Source organism: Falco punctatus (assembly GCF_963210335.1).
Source record: "Falco punctatus genome assembly, contig: scaffold_125, whole genome shotgun sequence".
NCBI classification, from domain to species: Eukaryota; Metazoa; Chordata; class Aves; order Falconiformes; family Falconidae; genus Falco; species Falco punctatus.
Window position 1 is genome coordinate 158,335 of NW_027660299.1, and position 23,573 is coordinate 181,907.

A 23,573-nucleotide genomic window follows, 5' to 3' on the forward strand; every position below is an offset into this window, starting at 1 on the left:
CAGAAACACCCGGCGTGAAAGGAAAACAAAGGTCAGATCTCAAGTGCAGCCTCTCCTGGGGATGCATGCCCCACAAGAAACCTCCTCTCATTAAGGTCATCGTCCAGGTAACCCTGCCACAGCTGCTCCTGCAGAGAAGCGATACAAGGGACTCCCCAGCACCCCCTCCCAAAGCCTGCTCTGTCCCCTGGCAGGGCAAGTGCTGCTACCAGCAGGGACTCCCTGCCCTCCCAAATGCTCCCCTCAACATTTCCACTTGCCCCAAGTCTATGTACAGCTCCATCTGGCAACGCCACAGCAACAGCAGTTGTCTTTGCAGTAAAATAAAATAGGCAAGGGGTATATTTTTAGAGGAACATAAACCTGATTTTCAGTGATACTGGATAACTGCAGCTCTTACCGGCTTCAAATGGTATTTTGGGCACTACCACCTCAGAAAACTCAAGCTTTCCATATAAACAATGGAATTCACCCCCAAAACTAGTTTCCACACAGAGAAAAAAGTATTCTGGTCAGATTTAAAGAAAACCTTGTGTTGCACTTACACCAGAAATGGATGACAAGTTTCAAAGCTGTTTTTAGGAGGGCTTTGACCTGAGGAAAGGAAATAAGCAATCAGTGAGGTAACTCACTGCCGCACATGGAACCAGCTAATGTATGAAGATAACAGAGGCAAAAGATGTCAGTCTCTCAAGTGGTATATCAAGTCTGGATAACATTTGGTCCGGATAAGAGAGAGTTTTAAATTCCACCTCATCCCAGGTTTGACAACACTGATTAAACCCCCCCAAATCCTACAAATTACTGATCATCAGCTCCAGCGGTGACAAAAGGAACTAGTTGTTAGACCATGTCCAGATATTTTCAGCACCATATTGTCTACTGAATGTGGTGCCGTTTGCTCTATACCTGTCACTATGGCTATCACCAAGCGTTATTAGAAGTGAGTCAGGGACTGCACATGTGCTAGTGCAGATCCACCTTCACCGTTCCAAAGGAAACAACTCCATAACAACAGATTAGTGAGAAAGCAGGAATAAAGGCATTTTTATTTTGTATAGATATATCTGTTTTCAGAAAGGAATTCAGTTTATTAATAAAACTATTTTTGTTGAAGTTTAGCAGCAGATCGATAAAATTAGCTGGAGGGTTACTTACTTTCAAGTAGATCCAGTGTTCCACTCCTCTCCTGGCAGAAAAGAAAAGTACCTTCAGGTTTTCAAGGCACAGATTGTGTATTTCTTGTGGTATGAACTAATTTCTTTTAACATTCAGCTGCGCAACTCACCAGTTCCAAGAACTGCGTGTTATAGTTTGCATTCTGAACAAAGCTAAGTACCTTCCCTTCCAGGGCTCTTTTGTCTTCTAAATGCATCCTCCTTGGTTGTATTTCATCTTACTGTGTTCTCACTGCTTCTCTATAAATGGACATATTAATCCTTAATTTTCTAGGTTTCTTGCTCCATTTGCCAAAGCAGCATTTTCCTTCTCTCAGGAGCTGCAGATGCAGATTACCACTGTGCCAGCTTCTTCCTGTCTGGAGTGGTTTGGCAAAAGGAATTAGTTCAGGAAAGTTCATAAACGTCTATTTTCTTTTCACTTCTACTACACTTCACAGCTGTCTCACTGTGCTCTTGTCACTTTTCTTTCGAGTATACTTATGAAAACCCATCACAGCAGCTAAGGTCTGCAGGGTTGGAAAGCTGACCTTCCAACACAAGGGGCAGAAATACGGGAGGCAATCTTTCTCCCATCAAATAACAGTTCCTCCACAACTCTTTTACTGTTTGGGATATCCCTGAGAAAATGCAAAACCTCAATTTTGGCTTGTTGCAGCATTCACAACGATGGAGAAAAAGCTGTCAGGATTCACTTGTCAGCAGCTTAGGAGCTGTGGAACTTGAGGTCCATTTGAAAATGCTTCAGTTATTTGTATGCAGTAGACCTAGATGCAAGGGCATTAAAATCTGGCATGAAAGCCTGTATGAGCAGGATATGCTCTAGTCTGAAAGAAGACAGGTTTGGATTGAGATAAAATGAAACACAGACAACTAGAAAGAAGTACAAGTGCAATACTGCTGGTTGACTTCATGTTTAAAAACATGGCCCATCAGTGCAGAGAAAAACTAGTCTGTAGCATCCAATTAGAGCTGCTGCATTTTTCTAAGCTGTCCGGCTTACTCTGCATCCAGGCAAAACTGTTCACAGAAATAGTATATTCCCTTTTTTTTATGTATCACTTCAGGAGAAAAGGAAAAAAAAAAAAAACAAACAACAAAACACGCAAAACCCCAAAACTGTTGCTATAGAGGTATCATCTATAGAGATAAAGAAGGCCTAAAATGAAGCAAGAATTCATAGAATCACCTTTCTAAATCTTCAGCTGCTCAGTCTTGAAAATATGGGGGAAGAAAGCTGAAATGCATGTGAGTTAGCATGCGGTTGCATAAAGCTATCCATGAGATCAACTAGGACTCTAGGAATTTCCAAAGAAGTTGATCCCACCGCATCTGCTTTCTCCCTACCTGTGAGAAAGCACATCGTGAAAATCAACCTTCAGACAGATAAGATTCCTTCCCCCTTTGAGTACTGCATCATCACAGAGAGCCCAGCACCCCCAGAACAGCAAGAGAGATGAAGGAACCGGCACTTACTGCCACAGAGCATTTCCAGTCGGTTTGATTCTGCAGGTCAGCTACAAGCAACAGGATCCAACTCATGTTCAAAGAGCTCCAGCTCTACGTCTTATTGAACAATGGAAGTGGTGCACTCTGGAAACTCTAATTTAGATGTCCCACTATATATGCTGGTAAAAGCAGATAGATAGATAGATAGATAGATAGTTAGATAGATAGATAGATAGATATGTTACCGAAATCTCGGAATGAAGAACTTATCGACACCAATGTGATGTAGATAAGCAGACACTTCTTTATTGACGGCCAGGTGCGTGAGCGAGTCCTCTCACGATCAACGCACACAAGGTCCCAAAATCAGATTCCATATAGAGAACTTATTCATACATATTCATTAAATATTCATGCATAATCATATCATTTCCCGTAAATCATTTACATACTCTCCTCCTATATCCGATTCTGCGCAGTAAAGCTTAGAAAGGTCTAGAAATGGGTCTAGGGTACGATTTGGGTAGGTGGTATGTGAGTCGGTGGTCGCGATCTCCCCCTGCCGGAATTACCTTTTACTAAAGTTCACAGTTTCTTGGCAGGCACCTACAAGCTGTTCCAGTCGACTCTCCCCAGTTCCCATTCATCTCATACTCTGACATTTCAATACACCTCTGCGTACAGAAGACTGGTTAAGTACAAAGGAACCTTTCAACCCTAAAGTTATTACCTAAGTTTTCACAATAGTTCCAGGCCCTTCTTCTAGCCTTGGTACAGGACGTACAAAAGATGTCATAACTACTTCTACTATATAGCTGTAAATTTTCCATAAAAATTTTCTTATTCCTCTATATTTTAATTCTATTAAATGATTTTATAAAATCAATCATCAATCTAATATAATCAATCAATCTTAACTTATTAACAAATCGATAACAGATAGATAGATAGATACACACACACACTGATTATTCAGACATAATCTGGGGTTTGCCTCACACCTCCTGCAATGAAGCCACTGACACTTACCTATCGTCACACATACAGGGCATTGCAAACCATCCTTGAAACAACTCATCAGCAACTAGTAGACTCTGTATTAAAACTGTAGCAGTATTAATATTTGATGTCTTCACAGCAGTAAAGATTTATTTATTTTTTAAAAAGCAGAAAAGTCTAAGAAAGCCATTATTTGTCATGGGATGATCCAAAGGCTGTTAATCTCCTGTCTATACCTTAAAGAAAGAAAAGAGGAGAAAAATCTAATTTAAACAAGTGTTATTAGGGATAAAAATTCAGACTGATGTTACATTAAATTATTTGGGAGGCTGAGGTATCCAGCCATGGTCTTCAGTATAAAAGAAAATTATAGGGTCTATCAACTAGAGAAGCGGTGCTCTGAGCCTATGTGCTGGCATGCTTACAGTTTTTTTAATGTCTGGCAGGATGTTTTACAAACTAAACTCAGCAAGGTGACGATTCCACCACAAGGTGCTTCAGATGGTTTTGCTAATAATTTTGATCAGCTGAAATGGAGAAAAACGTAACTTCATTTATTTGGCTTTTCCAGAACCTGTCAAGTCTGAGCAGAACCATTAATTTCTCCCTTCTGCATCTCCCCCACCTTCTTCCAGAAAAGACGCACTTCAATTTTATTTTTTTTCTACAAGTATTCTGCATAATCAGCCTTTGTTCCCAAAACAAATTTTGGTGATTCTTTGTTCTCTTCCTTTGCTAGAAGGAAGTGCCATTTCTTGAGAATGTTCATTGGAGGCTGGTACTGCTACTGCTGCAAACACGGAAGTGCTAACCACCATCTATTGGCTTTTGTTTTAAGAGCCTTTTAACCAACTTTGTTAATGGACTGAATGCAATTTAGGTATGGAACTTGGCTAAAATGTAGCTTCAATTGGCTATTAAAATTTAAGAGCCAACTAAGATAGCTAATTACAAAAAAAGCTCCAGTGATAAACTTAGGAAGAATTAGTAATAGCAAATGACAGGCTGTCTAGTCTTATTCCCAAAGGGAAAGAAACTCTTAACTAAGAAGTCAACCAGACAACGTGCAGAAAACCTAATTGCATTACTCTTATTATGGCATCCCAAATCTGGCAGCTCACTAGGATAAAACAGTGAGTAAAGTCTGTCAAACTACTCAGGAAAGTAACTGACCCTCCTTAATGCTAGCTGTAACAGACATCGGGAATTATGTTAATATTTTGTATTAACTTATTCCTGTAAAAATTAGCAAAGAAGCACCATCTAAAAAATATCTTATACCCATCCTGAATTTGATTCTCTCGCCAGATATTTTAGATTAAGGAAAAAAAAATAGAAACAATGTCTGCAAAGCGGTCAAGCACTAAAAGAAGCATTCTGTGCTTCGTTATCAATAGCCTCATGACACCATCAGCTGAAGTGCCGACTAGTTCTCCTGTCAAGATTTATCATGTATAGCGGCCACTTTGAAACATAGGTAGCGGAGTCTTTAACATTCCCTACTCAAGAGTCTCCCTGCTGTGCTGTAAATGTCAGTCCATTTTTTTCACGGCTGTGCGCACAGGTTGGAAACAGCAGGAGAGCTTGGGAGTATGACTGCAATACCAGTAAGGACACTTGTCTTCACGGCACTGCTCAAGTGGCTCTGGGAATGCAGGACCCTGCTGTTCTCTAATATTTACACACACCTGCAGTCACCAAGAGCCGTAAATGCAGTCTAAAGACAGCTTGCTTCTTTTGTGTCGGGGGCTTTACTTTCAAACAGGGATGGCAACAAAATCCTACCGTTTCCCTATCCCTGTTCTGCAAAACAGCACACACGTGTGCAAGCACATACAGTATGCGGTATGTACAGTAGTACTGCAGGGATTGTCACAGCCTTCCACTTCGCTTATCCTGACCATCCCACGCTTTAAAACATCATTGCAGGTCACAGTGAGCCAAAGGCGTTCTTGCTTGCCACGACTGTAGCTTTGCAGTCTCTTGTGAGCAAAGGCAAGCCCTGAAACAACATTCACCTAGGATGGAAAGCACCCTTTTTCTTCGCAGAACACTTGTCAGTACAAACTTTTTCCAGGACTTTTTTGGGGTGGGAAGAGGCAGGGGTGGCTTACGAAATCTGCACCTCAGAACATTCTTTTCAAATATATGAAAATGTCTGTGTTTCCTGCATTTGGCTTTGGCAGTCTCAAAAGAAAACACACTCCTTGTAAACTTCAAAATAAAGAGAGAAAGTTTACTGGTAAATAAGTTACTAAAACAACTGAAATGTCAAACAACTAAAGTACAAAAGAATGACATTAACTTTGAGTATGCAAGACAGCAAGAGAATACAATATGCTTTCCTGACAACAGTTCTTCGGAATAGTGTAACATACTTTTTGAACAAAATGATTAAATGAAGTCATTAAAATGATAGTTTGGTTTGAGGAGTTTTAAATATGAGAGAGGCTTTAGCAGTCCTGTTTTGCATCTGAAAAGAAAAGCATGCTATGCTGAAAGTCACCAGCCACACTTTGCTGATTGAGTCTGTATAGCAGTCAGAGTAGAAATGAACTTTTAAATATGTTATTCCAGTTTTATTTCAAAACAATGGATTCCCTTGTTTTCAAAACATAACCTCGGCGTTCATTCAACATTTTATGCTACAACATATTTATTTCAGTAGCAATTCAGACATAAAATGAAGCAAGCATACCACTGGGCATCCACACAAATACACCACCCACTGGCTCATAGGCATTCGTTTTGGTTTGCCGAACTTCATAAAGCAGTCTCCCTGATAAGAATAACGCTCATGCCCTAACATTTTTTTTTTTTTTTTTTTTTTTTTTTTTGCAGTATCTAAATGTGAAGTAGTGGTACTTCACACCAAAATTAAACACTGCATTTTTTTACTTACAACTCTGAAAACAAGACTCAAAGCCAGGCAAGGAAGTACTTTTAAGAAAGGTTTTGGAAGGTTACATGCTTCTCAACTATGAAAAAAAGGTAAACCATTATTTTGTTATGAGAAGCACATGCAAGTCAAGCTTTCACTTGAACTAGACACTTTACAAAATTATTAATAATTACAACTTTTCACTAACATAAAAAGAAAACCTGAGGGGGCAGTTGAGAATGGACCTTGGATTTTGGTTTGTTCTTTTCTTTTCCCTGGGCTCTATGTCTGAAATGCTGGTCTCCTCCTTTCCAGAGAAAATCTGAATAATTAGAAAAGTGACACAAACACAAATACTATGAAAAAAATAACTAACATTCACTACCTGTTCTCCAAATAATTGTTTAAACTTATTTTGTAACAAACTGGAATGCAAGGACGTGATTTTTGTCTTACGTTCTCTTTTTTTATTTAAACACTTGAAAAATATTTAAAAGGTGTCTCTACCATTTCAGACTTCCTCTTGGTGTACATCTAAGTGTCCCTCAATAGGACTTACTCAAAATTAGAAGAAATCAGATGCAACACCACTGTTCTTTATAAAGTACCCACAACAAAAGTAAATAAAACTTTATTTCTACATTATAAAGCAGAAAAAAACACTTCAGTTTGCCTGTAAGATATGGATTTGTGTGTATAAAGAAAACACATCCTCACTTCAAAGTTGGCAAAACTTTGCATTCGTATTGAAGTATTCGTAAATTATGCAAATATTTTAATAAAAAATCTAATTAATAAACATCTATTTTAATAAAACATCTATTCTTCAAAACAGGTACAAACAACATTAATGTTTTCAGGATTCATCACTTTAAAAGGAAAGAAATAGATTCCAGTGCTACGGTAACCGAAAAAAAAGACAACCCAGAGGTAAGCCAAAGAGCAACTTAATTTGTTGTTCCATCTATAATTTACTTCTGGACTCCCCTTCTGGATGCTGTGCCTTTCTTGGCTTTTGGTGAGGTCATCTTCCGCCTTCTGGTAGCTACTGCATCAGCAATTCAAACAACAACAACTAAAAAAGACAAGCCTTTCTAAAAAATAACAGAAACAGATCAGAAGAAAATACATATAGTCTTAAAGAGGCCACATCGACTCAAATCATGCATTTAGTTTTGACGGGGGGGGCAGGCGGACACATGATAGGGACTCAGAAGAATTTACCACAACTTCTGGGCGCAACATTTTTTCCTGAAAAACATGTTGTACAATTCAGCTTCTCAAAGGGTAGCATTGCATACCTTGGAGCCAACTCAATAGCTCAGGTCCACTAAAGGATGAAGAATCAGCTCCTCTTCAAAACCTAAACCCCTCCTTCCTCCCCATGCACCAACTTCTAGTTCCGCATTAAGCCATTTTTGGTGCTCTTTAGCCCTTGTGCTAAGCTGATCCAGCTCCACAATCTGGCAAAGAACTGTTCTTTTGTCTAATAGTTTAGCGAGCTGCAGCATCTTAGAGCATTCGGAATGAAGCTTATACAAGGGGAGGTGGAAGGCACACCGGCAGAAAAGAGGAAGATTTTTGTTTGGCACTGCTGAGCTGTGAAATCAGCTCAGCTATCAGTGCAACTTCACCTACACATTTCAAGCTACTCTTTGGCAATATTTTATTAACAAGTGTAACAAACAGTGCCATCTAAGTAAGATTCCTAACAAACTCGGCAGGCAGGTTGTTCAAAAAGACCATACTCAAATGCAGCAATAAAAAACTCCCTGCACTTTGATTCTTTCCTGCCCACTAACAGGGAAAAGGGGGAAAAACCCAACAAAACACCACAGCTCATTTCTGTAAATCACATTCAACTGTAGTACTTTGAGAAAAAAATATTACTTACCATAAAAATTGCTGCCATTTTCACAAATGCAGTAACAGTAATATGTTTTTCATCTCTTAGCCACAGTATTATTTGGTTTACATTTTTTTTTATCCTGACTTCCCCCTTGAAGTCAGTATGCCTAACTATTTAAGTTCTTGCTTGTAAAGCTATATGTAACTCTACAGTTCCTGTTAACCTTTTATTCTGGATTACTGACAAAGAAAAAAAGATAAAATGGAGTTTCATGGAAGTCTGTAAGAAAGAAGCTGCTTGCGTAAGACAACAGCCTTTGAGCCCCCTCCCCACAAACGTTTCGTGTGGGAGAAACGCCAGCTCTATTCCTGAAAACAGGAGAAGTCTTGTGTGGGCAGCACCGAATGAGGACACAAAGCTATTACAAGGAAAGGAGAGAGTTTGTATAAAGCAGCTTAAACTGAATTAGGTTGAAACAGCAATTTAAATGCGGAAGAACTCTATAGGCAAAACCAAACCAGATGGTGTCACTGCACAGCTTGCTTTGCGACTGGAACAAAGTTCAGCAGAGGCATAGAGTCTCACAGGCTCTAGAGGAATTACTAGGCAAGTTGACCGTGATATCTGTGTAAACATTATTATAAAGCAACTTTAGAAAAGAAGCCCAATAGTACCATGTACAGTTTTGGGCTCTATCCTTTAAGAAAGTTCTGAGAAATATGGAGGTAGGGGAAATACCAGGAGTGGTGATCACGGTTTCTAGCTTTAGGAAAAGATAGATAAATTGAATTTAACCAGTTTATCTGAAGAAAGGAAAAAATTGGAGAGAGATGTGATGTGCAAATGTGTACCACACGTGCAAAAGGTTGCTGCATAAAGCGAGAGCAATTTTCATGTCCACAGTGGATAGGACAACTAATAAGCTTAAGGGAAATTTGTATTAGCTACTAAAGATATCAAAAGAAGATACTCAGCCTTATGAAATCCTTTTTAGTAGTAAGGACAGTAAAGTATTACAAGTGGTGTTGACCGGGGCTGTTTTAAAACCTTAATCATAGAGGTTTTAACAGAAAATATTGGCACCCATGTAGAGAGATAAGCCTGTCCTTAGGCTGCTGTATAGAGCAGGTGACCTCTTGTCGTCCCTTCTCCTCCTGTTCTCCAAATCTACATACACTGTTCTAGAAACACACATAAGTGTTATAAGTAAAAGAAATAAAACTGTACTTGAATCAAAAAATGAGAGTTTTTATGAAATGACAGAAGTTCCTTTGGTAAAAATAAGCAGACAGAGGAGTCCCCAAGTTTCCCACTCAGCTGCCTGTTTTGATGGAAATGAAGACAGTGAGAGATTCTGAGCAAGAAAACACAGCTAATGAGCAGATGAAATCAGGTATGATTTAGGTGATAATGGTGACTTCTAGGTTACATCACAGGCTAGCATATTTGAAAACATACATTTTTAGTCATACTGATTTTTAGACTCTAGGCAAACATCAGTAAGTGAAAAATCTCTATTGCAGGCGTACTGGAGGTTAGCAGCTGCATCACTTGCATATGCTGAATTTACACCTGACAGAGACTGAGTACATGCCAGTCTCTGTATAATGGCTGAAGAGTTCCAGGAATTCTAGTTAATACAAGCTCTTGAACTGATCATCATTAAAAAGCACACCTAATACCTTTCACCCTCAAAAGAAGCATATGCATCCAAGTACATTGATCACACACCACCAGGTTTCCTTTCTTTAAAAAAAATAACCTAATGTGTGTTTACACATGTGTATAATCTCACGCATACACTCTGCTGTATGTTTATCTCTTTAAGAAATAAAGGTCAACAGATTGGGAGTGTTGGACCAGGCGCTGAAGATTTCTCAAGTGGTTTCTGGAAGAGATGTTCTCTAGACTCCACAGAGACGGAGATAAATCATCATTTCTGTATAGATACCCAGTGTGCTACAGCAGGACACCTACAACAGAACCGACGTTTCTTTAATGCTGGTAACTTCATGCCACATACACTGAACTGCCACAGTTAAGCTGAGAAGCGATGAAGTAGGAATGAGAGGATCGCTATGACCTAACACAACTCTCCCCAGTCAACTAGATATGATCTTACATATGTCACTAGATCAGATAAATTAATCCAAGAATATGTTTTGTTCATAGTGTAAGTAACTAGTTGTGGACTTGTAACCTCCAGAGGAGACAGATTTAGGACACTGTTCTTCAAAATTCCTCCATTGACCACAGCATCACTTTTTACTTACAAAATGTGTTTCAGTCGTATTTCAGTTGTCTCTGATGGTACCAAATAACCAAGTCATGTTGCTGGATGGCTCCATAAGAGACTCTTTTCCTTCAACAGCCCCTTAAAAGGGTTCTACAATCATCAAACTGAAAAGGGAAAGCAAGAGAATAGAGCCCATACAACTGCTATTTACATATGGAAGGAGTAAGGAAATGAGTAGCATTGGAAGCTGAAAGACTACACTCAGCGTCCAGCTGCAGACATCAAATGGGAACAGAAGCCAGGCTGTGCAGCATTTGAGGAGAGTTAAGCATCACACTAGTCTACCATTCCCAAACCAGTTTGGGCAGTTTGAATACGGTACCAAGGAAGAGCTACTTTTCTTTTAAGATAAAATAAGGCAGAGTATGTAGTCCTCTGACAAACCCTTTCCCAACTTGGCCAGGGAACACTGCACAGCTGATAAACCTTGTCGTGTAACACTTCTTAACCAAGAAATCTTCAGTACTTTGAAGGCTGTTGAAGGAACTGCAAGGGCAACAAACAGTAGTTGTGCTTATTTGGCATTCTCTCAGCAGTTCTTTTCCTCACAAAAAAAACCCAGAAGTATGATTCAGAAAAAAAGAACAGAGAGACCAGAAGAATGCAAATATGGATGGGAACTCCAGGAAATATGATTGCGGGGTGGGGATGAGAGAGGGAAAAGTAAGTTTGAAGAGCTATGGGATGGGATTTGGCTTTCGGTGCTCTGTTCCTTCAAGCCCTCTGTTTCCTGCAACAAATGAAGCTGACATGTTTCAGTATTATCATATGGAAAAACATCAGGGCACAAGAACATGTTGTTTGATGACTTTATGCCTGTGTATTTCCTAAAGATAACATCAAATCCATGAGTGCTGTTTTAAAAATTTTAATATAGAATTGTTCCAGATAAAACTGACTTACTTCCATTTGTAAAAATTGCTTTACTGAAGACATTCCAAAACACAATTGTAGGTACACATATAAATCAGCAGTTCCACACAGCATGCGTTTAAAATATCCCTCTTCACCTCCACAAAGCAATCTGAAGGAGGAACAAAAGTTTAATTCAAATATATTACTTGCAATCTTGGAAAAGGTTAGTACTCTGTAAAAATCTGAGTCACTGCAGTACAATTTTTCTTTCTTTACTGTAGAAAAATTTCACTTGCAAATTTTATATCCGAGTTTGAATTGCAACACTTGTTCAGCATACTGCAACACATCTTCAGGTTACATAAAAACAACAAAAAAGCAGACATCACATTCATGCTTAAATGATTTAGTTCTACATGTAAAGTCATTATACAAAACTTTAATCCATGAAAAAATTTCCTCAGAAGGTTTTTTGTTTTGTTTCTTTTGTTTTAACACTTTTTTATTAGCAGCAAACACAAGACAATCCTGTGAAGTGTAACAAGGAACTTAAATGTATTTACATTTTAAATGTGTTTAAATGCTAGAAGCATTCTGAAGACATTGTATAGAAAGAAACTTAAAATACAAAGGAAGACTAAGTAGAAAACTGTTCTAAGCAGAGACAGGAGTAAACAGGAACACTCTCATACTTTACACCTTGGACATTAATGTTGCCCCTTTATTATGAGTGGCACATGTTCAAGGTGCTTTTCAGCGAATGTGTCACTTGCAAATTGTCATGGAAAACCATTATTCAGGAAGAACCACAAAGATACATTTGTTCTGTACCTAACTTACTTTAACCTTCCTACCCACAATACTTCAGGAGCTTTATACTTTAAAAGCACTTTCTACCACCCCTCTTCTACTTTAAATAGCTTTTGAAGATCCTCAAACAATTTTGGGGCGGGCCATAAAAAGACAGATCACTTCATATCACGTTTGAATATACTTAATGAAAAATACAGAGGCAAGTTTGTCGATATTTCTGAGAACTAAGCACAGTATTTCTCAGCTTTAAAACCTAAATCTTGCTGTTAATTTCTAGATACAACATAGCAGCACATGCTTTTAATTTTAACTTCTAAAACCATATCTGGTAACTTTCATACTAGAACATTGAACCTGCAGCGTTCCTGAGGCAGGGAAGGGAAGGCTAAGAATGGCACAGAAAGGGACAGAACTTTAGGTGACTAGTCAGAGAAACAGATACGCTGTTGTAAAACTGCTATCCACTTACTCCTGGAGCGTGTTACTGATAATAGTCAGTATCAACTCCTTCACAAGAAGGAAAAGATGAATAACAGACAATTAGAACTACTGTACAGCTACAGGTTTTGTTGGAAATGTCTGTATTAGGGTATAAAATTAAGAGGTAAAAAAAATCTACCTATAATGTGAGCATTGGTGTGGAGTAGAAAGACAAGTAACAAGCGGCGCCATAAACAAGCTCAGAAAACCCGTATGATTTGCCTTCTCCTAACGCTTGATGATAAGGCCAATAATTCTTTAAATATAAAAATGAGCCTAAGTGTAGATTTAATCCAACCTTAAGGAATAAATCTTGCTTGAATAAAGAAGCCATGCAATGTAAATAAACAAAGCTAAGTGCCTGTTAGTTGAGTAATACTGACGTGCGGAATTTGACTCTATAACTCGAAAGTTATATGAAGTAGGTATGTTTATTGCGCACAGATGCACGGGGGATCGCTCCTCCACAAGCGTGCATACCCGAAGTGACGAACCATCCCACATTTATACAATGAAACAAATGAATATTCAATTAGCGCCTATACATATTTGTTACCTAAACCCCGCTTCGTATGTTAATTAGCTTATCAGTCCGTTTCCTGGAATGTGGTGGTCTTGCAGGTTTGTAGGTGATTCATGTCCTTGTGACCATCCCATCTAATCCAGCAAGGAGACTTAGCACTCCCTCCCTCTAGATAGCATTGGAATATCTCTCATCCTTTTCTCATTCTTTTTTAAATAGCCCCTTTGTTAGAGGAAGAAGGGCAGGCGTCTCCTCAAAAACTGTAGTTGTCTCCTCAAAGCTGTGTGCCTATGTGACCAGACACCGCACCCATGACTAGTCACCATACCCACATTCCTTGAGCAGACATATACAATCACGATCGATGTCCATTGTCCCCATTTCACACTATTTCTCCATATCAATCCCCTCTTTTTTATCAAACTAAGTAAATTCTTTTACTTAAGCAGCCTTCCCGAATGATATAAAGCATCATACTTAAGTGTTACCCTTTTAAACATTCTCCAAACCCACAAATATAACATAATGGTTAGTATTAAGGAAATTCCTAAACTGATCAATAAGATCACAATGGGGTGTACCATAGTGTTAAGAATTCCTGTTGCAGAAGGTGACCAGCCAAAGAAAGTATCCCACCAATTATGGTTTCCATCCTGTTCTACCTTTTTTAAAACTTTCTTGATCCCCTCTACATCATGATGGATCATAAGAAGAGTTTCATGTCCCTTTTCTTTGGTTTCTTTCAGTATACGTTGTAAATCTGCATGTTTTAATAGTTCTTTTATACTACTTATATTTAGTCCTATGGGGGTAGGAATTATCATCTGTGATAGGGTAAAGTTGGATTTTAAGAATTGATGAGACACTACTGGGGCTGAGTAACTAAAATCGCATCCTGTTATAGTAGTAAAATTACAAATACAATAATTTGAATATTGTGCAGTCTCCTTTACCTCCCCATCTACGGTTATTGTGTTACACTTAGTTCTCAAACACGCACATCCTTTCCCTGCATATGTAATTACTGTTTTCAAGTTTGCATTTGGTCTGGCCTCGAAATGACATATTTTCTGATCTGTATCTAAACAAGTATCCTGGGCCATTATAGTATTGCTTTCACAGAGGAAGCCCTGCTGTTCTCGCATAATACAAGATTCTAAATCTACTGTTTGCCACTTGTCGCCTATCTTTCTGGCCCATGTTCTATGTTCAAAAGGGTACAGGAGCACCCCATTATGGTTAATTCCAAGGGCTACAATGGGGTGTATGGTAATTATTACTGCATTATGTATGGTTAATACAAAAGCTGTGATTGTGTGTGTGTTGGCGTCGTAGGTAAAGTTCACCATATTCCACCATGACTGGAGTTTTCTTTCTACTTCCGTACCATTGTCCCAAACCATCTTTCAAATTTCCGTAGGAAATATGCCTTCCTCTCCTTCTCTTATTATGGATGCAGCTATTGATTGCATCCACATTTGGGCTTGGATACAACTTAGAGCCAGGGCGACGTCATCCTGTAAACCACCTAACGCCTTAGTGATGAGTTGATGATATTCCATGTTTATTTGTTCCCACCTGGGGAGTACCTTTGATATCAACCATTGGTGCGCCCCTAATGCCAATAATGAAGATTTTAGTGGTTGTTGTAGTTTTGATAGATCGGCTGGATTTGGTTTAGTTAACTTAAGAGCAAGCGTTAATGGGGTTGTTGTAACTGTGGTGGTGGTAGGAACAGTGGTTAGCATGATTGTTATTTTGATCTTATAAGTCAGAGCTGTTTTTGGGGATTCCTTTCCTAGGCATATTATAAAGATGGGCTCGGTTAAGGTAAAATTGTGCCAACATTCCCGTGAATTAAAGCACATGGCTGTATTTAGAAGGGTAAATTCCTTATCTACCTTTCTGACATTAATCAGGATGTCTCCTGAAATCTTGGTGTTATCTTTTTCATTATACGTTTGACACCCTACTTTTATCCTATCTCCTAATTTTCCCCATAATCGGTCGACTTTGTGTACATCCTCCCGATCCCATTGATTTCTTTGGTACACCTCATTTTCAGAAAAAACCACCATAGCTAGTTTCATCTTTGAGTCCACCTTTCCCATTATTCCAGTGTGTTTTTTCTGGGCATGATTCCAAGGCCAGTTATCAGGCTCTTGGTTGTAGGCAAGAGAGAGGGTACAAAAAACCACAAATGGTTTAAACCCACTATTGATCATTTTAAGAATCTAAACGTTTCTCATATATACATATAAAATCTGTTTTGATCAAAAATATCTTTGTTTGAGTTGGGGCTTACTGATAACAAATTGGGCAAGACTGGCCACTAGCTCAGTCCCAGACTCTTTTGTTCTATATTGTTTGTTGTGGTGCCCTTCCCATATGGTGGATCCACAACCGCTCAGGTTCACTTACTTGCGACCCACATTGTTCCCATTTGTCCGAGTAAATTTGAGTTTCAGTTCTTTTTTATCTGGGGTTACTCTCCACGAAGTTGCAGGGGCTTTCTTGATCCGGGTATGGTGAATCCAAGAATTCTGTCCCTCAACCTTGATTGCAGTGTAGGTGGTGAGTAGGACTTGAAAAGGTCCGGTCCACTGTGGTTCCAGGGTTTTATCTGCAAAACACTTAACGTATACATAGTCCCCTGGTCGTATATCATGAACAGGTCCATCCAGACCCCTACTGCGTGTTCCCATCACATGCTTCTTAATTCTCATTAATTGTTTGTTTAGTGCCACCATATAGGAGGTCATTGTTTCTTCACCAATCTGTGAAGATGTCCCCTTTTGTACCCCATAGGGTCGTCCATACGAAATTTCAAATGGGCTAAGCCCCTCTTTTGCTCTTGGTCTAGTTCGAATTCGTGTAAGAGCTAATGGCAAAGACTGGGGCCAAGTTAGATTTGTTTCTTGACCTAGCTTGACGATCTGTTGTTTGATTAGATGATTCATCTTTTCCACCTGGCCACTTGATTGTGGTCGGTATGGGGTATGTAATTGCCAATCTATTCCTAGATGGTGGCTGATCTGTTGCGCTATTCTGGACACAAAATGTGGTCCTCTATCCGAGGACGTTACCGCTGGGACTCCAAACCTAGGTATTATCTCTTGGAGCAGTATTTTGGTCACTTCCCGGGCTTTAGCAGTTCTGCACGGGAAGGCTTCTGGCCAACCTGAAAAGGTATCTGTTAGTATCAATAAATATCGATACCCCCCTTTTTTAGGAAGTTCCGAGAAATCAATCTGCCAATGTTGCCCTGGAACATTTCCTTTCCCAATTTTTCCCAACTTTGGCCCCTTGGTAATCTTGGGATTAGTCTGGAGACAAAGATCACATTGTTGGGTTACTTGTCTAATAGGAGTATACAAATTTCGTGCTATTATGTTTTTAGTGAGATCCTTATATAGAGCTTCTGCCCCCCAGTGCCTTTTTCTATGTTCTTCCCAAACTACTGACCATACCATGTAGGAAGGAATCACTATTCTCCCATGTGAGATTACAGCCCACCCTTCCTCATTATATGATCCCTCTAGGTCAGAAATCAGTTTGTGATCTTCTTTAGTATAGTCTGGTTTACCTTCTAGAGATATTTGTCCATCGGGTATTAGCGCACCCTCTACCTTGATTGCTTTTCTGGCTGCCTGTTTTGCTTCCCTGTCCGCCAGTTCATTTCCTCTTTCTAATTCTGTGCTCACTTTCTGGTGTGCCTTGATGTGCATAATTGCCACCCTTTCAGGAAGCTGGACCGCATTTAGGAGTTTCAAAATTTCTTCCGCATGTTTGATGATTTTTCCTTGGGAGTTTAACAGTCCCCTTTCTTTCCATATTGCTCCATGAGCATGTACCACTCCAAAGGCATATTTAGAATCAGTCCAAATATTTATAGGTTTTCCCTGAGCTCTCTCCAGAGCTCGAGTAAGGGTTATGATTTCAGCCTTCTGTGCCGAAGTGTCAGCTGGTAGCGGTCCCGATTCTATCACTTCTTCAGAGGTTGTAACAGCATATCCGGAATGTCGCTTTCCATTCAGCATATAGCTGCTCCCATCCGTGAACCAATGTTCAGCTCCATTAATAGGAACATCCTTGAGATCTGTCCTACTAGAATAAGTGGCTTTGATTGTTTCTAGACAGTCATGATCGACTGATTTGCCAACATTCCCATTAAGAAACGAGGCCGGATTGACGATGTTTGTAGTCACGATCTCAACATCATCTTGTTCCACCATTATGGCCTGGTATTTTAGGAATCTCTGTGGGGAGAGCCAATGCCCCCCTTTTGTTTCAAGGACTGCAGACACTGTGTGGGATACTAAGACAGTCATTTTCTGGCCCAAGGTAAACTTCCGGGCCTCCTGGATGTTTAGGATGACAGCTGCTACTGCTCTCAGGCAACCAGGCCACCCTTTTGCAGTGGCATCCAGCTGTTTAGAGAAGTATGCCACTGCCCGTCTGTATGGTCCCAAATCTTGTGCCAGTATTCCTAATGCCATTCCCTGTTTCTCACGGGAAAATAGGAAAAATGGCTTACTCACATCAGGAAGTCCTAGTGCTGGTGCCGACATCAAGGCTTTCTTCAGTTCATGGAAAGCTCTGTCTGATTCAGCATCCCACTGAAGATCCTTCTGATTAGCTGCTATCAGGGAATATAATGGTTTAACAAGCAAGCCATAATTACATATCCAAAGCCTGCACCATCCTGTCATTCCCAGAAATGTCTGCAGTTCCTTTACAGTTCGTGGTCGGGGGGCTTGGCATATGGCTTCTTTTCGGGCCTTCCCTAGGACCCGTTGTCCGGCACTGATCTCGTACCCTAGGTATGTGACTTGTTGTAACACCACCTGTGCCTTCTTCTTAGAAAGCCGATATCCTTGTAGTCCCAGAAAGTTCAGCAGGCTCACAGTCCAAATAATACAAGATTCTTCGGTTCTGGTTGCAATAAGAAGATTGTCTACATATTGTAACACTTTCCCTTCTCCTGAAGGTGGTTCCCATAAGTCCAAATTCTTTGCTAATTGGTTTCCAAAAATTGTGGGGCTATTCTTAAACCCCTGTGGCAACACCGTCCATGTGAGCTATTGTTTTCCCTTGATTACTGCGCCATTTAATATTTTCTTGATGTCGGCGTTCAGGGCATTCGTTTTTCCCGTGTCCTGTCCTTTTGCATATTGCACACTGATTCCTACCCAGGGGTGTTAGCCCACGCCTTGATTTAACTTTAGATTTTTGATTCTCATTTTCTCTTACTACTGCTAGTATTTTCTTTTGGTCCTGCTTGTAACCTTCTTCTCGATTACTAAATATTCTCCATGCTTCCTCTACTAATTTTTCCAAGTCTCTATTTTCAGGAGGTCTCAATTTTTGCAGCTTGCGCCTAATATCCCCCTGTGATTGTCCTAAAAAGAGGGATATTAGTTGCTGTGCGCCCACCTCCGAATTTGGGTCCAGAGACGTGTGCCGGCGCATTGCATCTCTTATTCTGTCTAAGAATTCTGAAGGTGTTTCAGAGGGACCCTGTCTAACCTCATATAACGCTGCCCAATTTATTGTTCTAGGAATTGCTTTCTCCATTCCTCTGAATACCCATTCCTGGTATGCCTGTAATCTTCCCATTTCAGCGGCGTGGTTTGGGTCCCATTCCGGGTCCAACAAAGGAAACCACTCTCTATAATTATCTCCCTTTATATTATAGTGTTCCTTTGCGAGATCCCCCGCTGTTTTTATGACCAATTGCTTTTCAGTTTCAGTCAAACAATCTAATAATAATTGTATATCACTCCAGTCAGGATTGTGCTGTTTTATTAGAAATTTAAAATTCTGTGCCGTCTTTATCGGATCATTACGGTATTCTCGGGCAGCCTCTTTCCATTCTCTCAGATCAGCACCCGTGAATGGAACTTTTATTTTCATTTTTCCTCCGTCCGGATTCACAGCTTCTCGGAGGGGTGCCTGTAAAACAGACTTCTGTCTGGTGCGTGAAGACACCGGACTATTTGGAGCCGTAATGGCAGTTTTTGTGTTTCCTTGTGTGGCAGCGGGTGTTTGGCTTTCTTTATAAATAACTTGTGGAATTTCTTCCTCTTGTTCGCCTGGGGGTGGACTGGGAGCCCCGGCCGAACCTTGTCTCTCCACTCTATAAGGTGGATTAAATAAATCATTTAATTCGGGCTCTTGTTCTCCGTTTAATTTGATACACCTTTGTCCAATACTACATGCTGAGCAACATCTTTTCAACTTGCCTTTACGCTCCCTCCTATCCTCTCTTTCTAGTGCTAGTACCATAGGATCCCGAGGGGGTACTAAGCCGCAGTCCTTTTGCCACTCAGGTTTGTCCCGGAGGACGAAGAACATGTCTGTATACGATACTTCATCCCACTTTCCCTCTCTCCTCAAAAACAACATTAATTGCAGGAGAGTGTTATAATCTAACATTCCTCCTTCCTGAGGCCATTTCGCATCACTCTCCAATTTATACAAAGGCCACCACTGATTACAATATTTAATCAATTTTCTTCTATTTTCGGTACCACCATGTCCTACGATATCACTCCAAAGTTTTAATATACAACCCAAGGGCGATTTTTCACAGGGCTTACTCCTTCCATTTCCCATTTTGCAATTTTAATTACTTTTTCTCCGGCCGCCTTAGCCACCCAAGGTCGGAAACACAGACAGAGCTCCTTACTTGTTTTGCACTCAAACGCGCGTCTCAAGCACTCTTGCACTCACACTCAGTCAAAATAATTAAGCTATACACGGAAAATCAAAATGCGCATCTCAATCACACCATTCACACTCTCCGGGCAGCCCTCAGTCACACAAGCAGTATGTTATACGGTACCGTGCACTTATGTACAACTTTTAGGAACACTGACAGTTCACAAAGTATGCATTTCAATGAACAATTACCAAAAAACAAAAAACAATTTTTCCTGGTCTTAAGCAGAGTGTTAAGTTTTCCGCTATTTGCCACGAATTACCAGAATATTAATATTTTTCAACATACATTTCATAACACCAAGTTTTGAACATGTAACAAGACAACACATAGAACAAACAAGACACAGAGCGCTATTTCAGTTGTTACATTCTAGGAATTCCCCAATTCTTAAGACAACTTAAAGGAAGTTTTTAGCTTCCTTTTTTCCTACGCAAAAGTTTCCCTTTTACTTTTGCTAAGAGGTCCCTCTTGTTCCTGTGAGATTCCGCCTTATTCCGTCCCGCCCCCCGCTTTCCGTCACGAGGCCTCCGGGCTTTTAGGAATGGCAGTAACCTCGGGTTTGCTCAATCTGCCCTCAAGATCGCTAGCGGCCACCCCTTGCTCAGCAAACCCCCTCCCAAGGTACCTTTCCTCCTGGGGACTACGCTGCGCGCCGGACGTCTCCGTGCGTCTCACCAGCCGCCCCGTTACTAAACATACCGTTTTATCCGTGGATCCAGGGGTTTCTCTTCTGCTCCCGGGTGAACAGCTGAGAAGAGGAGGCTCCTCCGAGGAAATCTCCCGGGGCGCGCCTAGGAGCGTCCGCTCCGCAGCTGGTCCCTCAGCCGAGCAGAAATCCTCCTTGCTGGCTCGCCAAAACTGACGTGCGGAATTAGATTCTATAACTTGAAAGTTATAAAGTAGGTATGTTTATTGCGCGCAGATGCACGGGGGATCGCTCCTCCACAAGCGTGCATGCCCGAAGTGACGAACCATCCCACATTTATACAATGAAACAAATGAATATTCAATTAGCGCCTATACATATTTGTTACCTAAACCCCGCTTCGTATGTTAATTAGCTTATCAGTCCGTTTCCTGGAATGCGGTGGTCTTGCAGGTTTGTAGGTGATTCATGTTCTTGTTGGGTGTTGAAGTCAGAAGGGACCCCCGGCGCGTCGTGCTCAGCACCTCCTGCCCCGCAGCCGCCAGGACCCTGCTGCAGCAGGTCCATCTGCCTGCAGGCAGGAGAGGAGAGGGCGAAGCCACCCTGTGCACTGAGTGCTGCGCTAAACCCCGGCCTGTGCAGGCAGCCCAGGGCAGCGGCACGGCATCACCCAGCCGGCCAAGAGAGCACCCCTGCCTTGGCAGGGGGCGGAGGGGGAGTCTGTGTTTCATTTGTGGGGGTGTTTTCTTTTTTTAGTTTTCCTGCTTTGCCGCAAACTTGATGTGATGATGTTGATCCTGGGGCCGGGGAGGGGAATAAAATTCCAGGCCCTCACTCCTGTCTCTTAGCTGGCCCAATGTGGAACAACAGTGGCATCCAGTGGCCACTGAGCCCAAAGCTTAATGCAGGAGGAAATGTAAGTGCGGAACGGTGTAGCTGGGCCTGGGGGCAGCGCCGAAAGGGTTACACTTCTTAAAGTCTTCTGAGCTAGGAGGCCACTTGGTTCGAGTCCCCTTAAAGCAGGGAAGTTCCTACGCTGAAACTGACCGGGTGGCTTCTCTCCTCGAAGGAGCTGGCGGCCGAGCGGGCCAAGGCGACAACCCTGGAGGGCAAGCTGAAGGAGCAGCTGCTGGCCCACGAGCAGGAGATGGCAGCGGTGCAGGCACGCATGCAGGCCAGCTACCAGGACCATGTCAGCGAAACGCAGCAGCTGCAGGGCAAGGTGAGCCCCACGCGGTGCTCTGCAGCTTCCTCCGCTGGCTGCCGGCTGGCCCTCGGTGGCAGCTGCCTGGTCTTTTGGAGAAGACCGAGGTGGACGAGGGGACCAGAGCCTCAGGGAGGGGCGAGAGCCCCGCAGTGCTCCTGAGCCGTGGTGCTCACGCTAGAAGAGGGATGTGGGAGCATCCTCACGGGATGCAGCAGCCGCAGGGGCTGTCAGCATCAGCAGACACCTCGCTGTGGCTTCCTTGCCAGTCCCTCTTGCCCATGGAGTGGGCTCCTCAGGGGAGAGCTGAGAGGCTGGCAGCGGCGGCATTAACCCCTGTTGGTCTCTCCCTAGATCCGCACCCTGCAGGAGCAGCTGGGGAATGGCCCCGACACGCAGCTGGCTCGCCTGCAGCAGGAGAACTCCATCCTGAGCGATGCCTTCTGCCAGATCAGAAGTCAGATGGAGAGCAAGTAAGACTAGGGGTGGGGGTGGGGGGCAGAGCCTGGGGCCGCCCTCTGGCAAGCCCTGGGGGTGGCTGTCCATCATGATTGGCCACCCCCTTTCTTGAGGGTGCTTCTACAGATGCCCCAGCTAAGTGGAGGTAGAGGAGGGAGTGAGGAAGAGATTGCCAAATGGCTTTTGTGGGCCTGGCAGGGGAAACAAGGATGCTTTTCCCAAGTGGAAGGGCAGGGGAAGCCCTCTCTGCTTTGGAGTCACCTGTGCTGATGCTAGCGGAGGGGGCAGAGGGGACCAGAAGGCACTGCAGCATTTCTCCACACTTTGGAGAGCTTGTGCTCACCAACTTCAGAAGAAATGTTGCTGGCTCTTTGATGGGAGCGGTGCTGCAGAGAACCGAGACCTGCCTGGTGCATACAGAGCAACCAGGAGCTAGGGGAAGAATTTGGCACTCTCTTTTTGTAGAAAGTCTGAAATGGCTGGTGATTAACAGTGGTCAATTAATTACAGAGCAGACTCCAGCTGCTTAGAGTGCTTCCTCCTGTGTCTGGGAACACAGATCCATGCGTCTTCTATTTCATGAGAAAGGAATGTCTCCTGTGATGGAAATGGAGCTTTTGAAATTGATGTGTCAGCTCCTTCCACCCCATCCCTGAAGGACCAGGCGTGTCCGAGAAGCAGGCCAACACAACCGTTGAGATGTTTCAAGCCCTGTTATCAGGCCCACAGGAGGATGTGTTCCCCCTGGGTAACGCCAGGGATGCTTGACTGGCCTGCGGGCTGCAATAACGCTGCTTCTGTTGGTGCAGGCAAAACGCTGAGGTGGCCAGGTTACAGGAGTGGTGCGGCAAGCTGATGAACGAGCTCTCTGAGAAGTCAGAGGTGCTGCAGCAAGAGGAGCAGCTGAGGAAGAGCTGGAAGATGAAAGTGGCAGCCTTGGAGAAGCAGATGGAGCAGCTGCAGGTCAGGCAAGCGCCTGCAAACCTGCTCCCCTCAGGGAGATGGGGCGGGTGGCTGAATTGTGTGGGATCCGTGGGGCTGGCCATGGGGAGAGCTCGGGGGGGGGGGAGACGAACGTCTGCATTTGGATAGCGAGCTGCCTGGCGGACCTCTTCATTGCCTCCTGCCCCCTGTCAGTTTGTCACATGCAACGAACTCTTCTTGCACATCCCCGGCAAAGCCCAGGGGGCACGCTGCCCTGGTGGGAGTGGTTC

At 42.2% G+C, this 23,573-nt stretch overlaps 1 long non-coding RNA gene across 1 annotated transcript; it reads left to right on the forward strand.

Annotated features, from left to right (window-relative positions):
• The first annotated feature begins 22,286 nt into the window (after positions 1-22,286).
• On the forward strand, positions 22,287-23,323 carry LOC308057242. Its single transcript, XR_013925187.1, has 2 exons — positions 22,287-22,373; positions 23,169-23,323. It is a non-coding gene; the product is annotated as an uncharacterized lncRNA (long non-coding RNA).
• Positions 23,324-23,573: the final 250 nt, after the last annotated feature.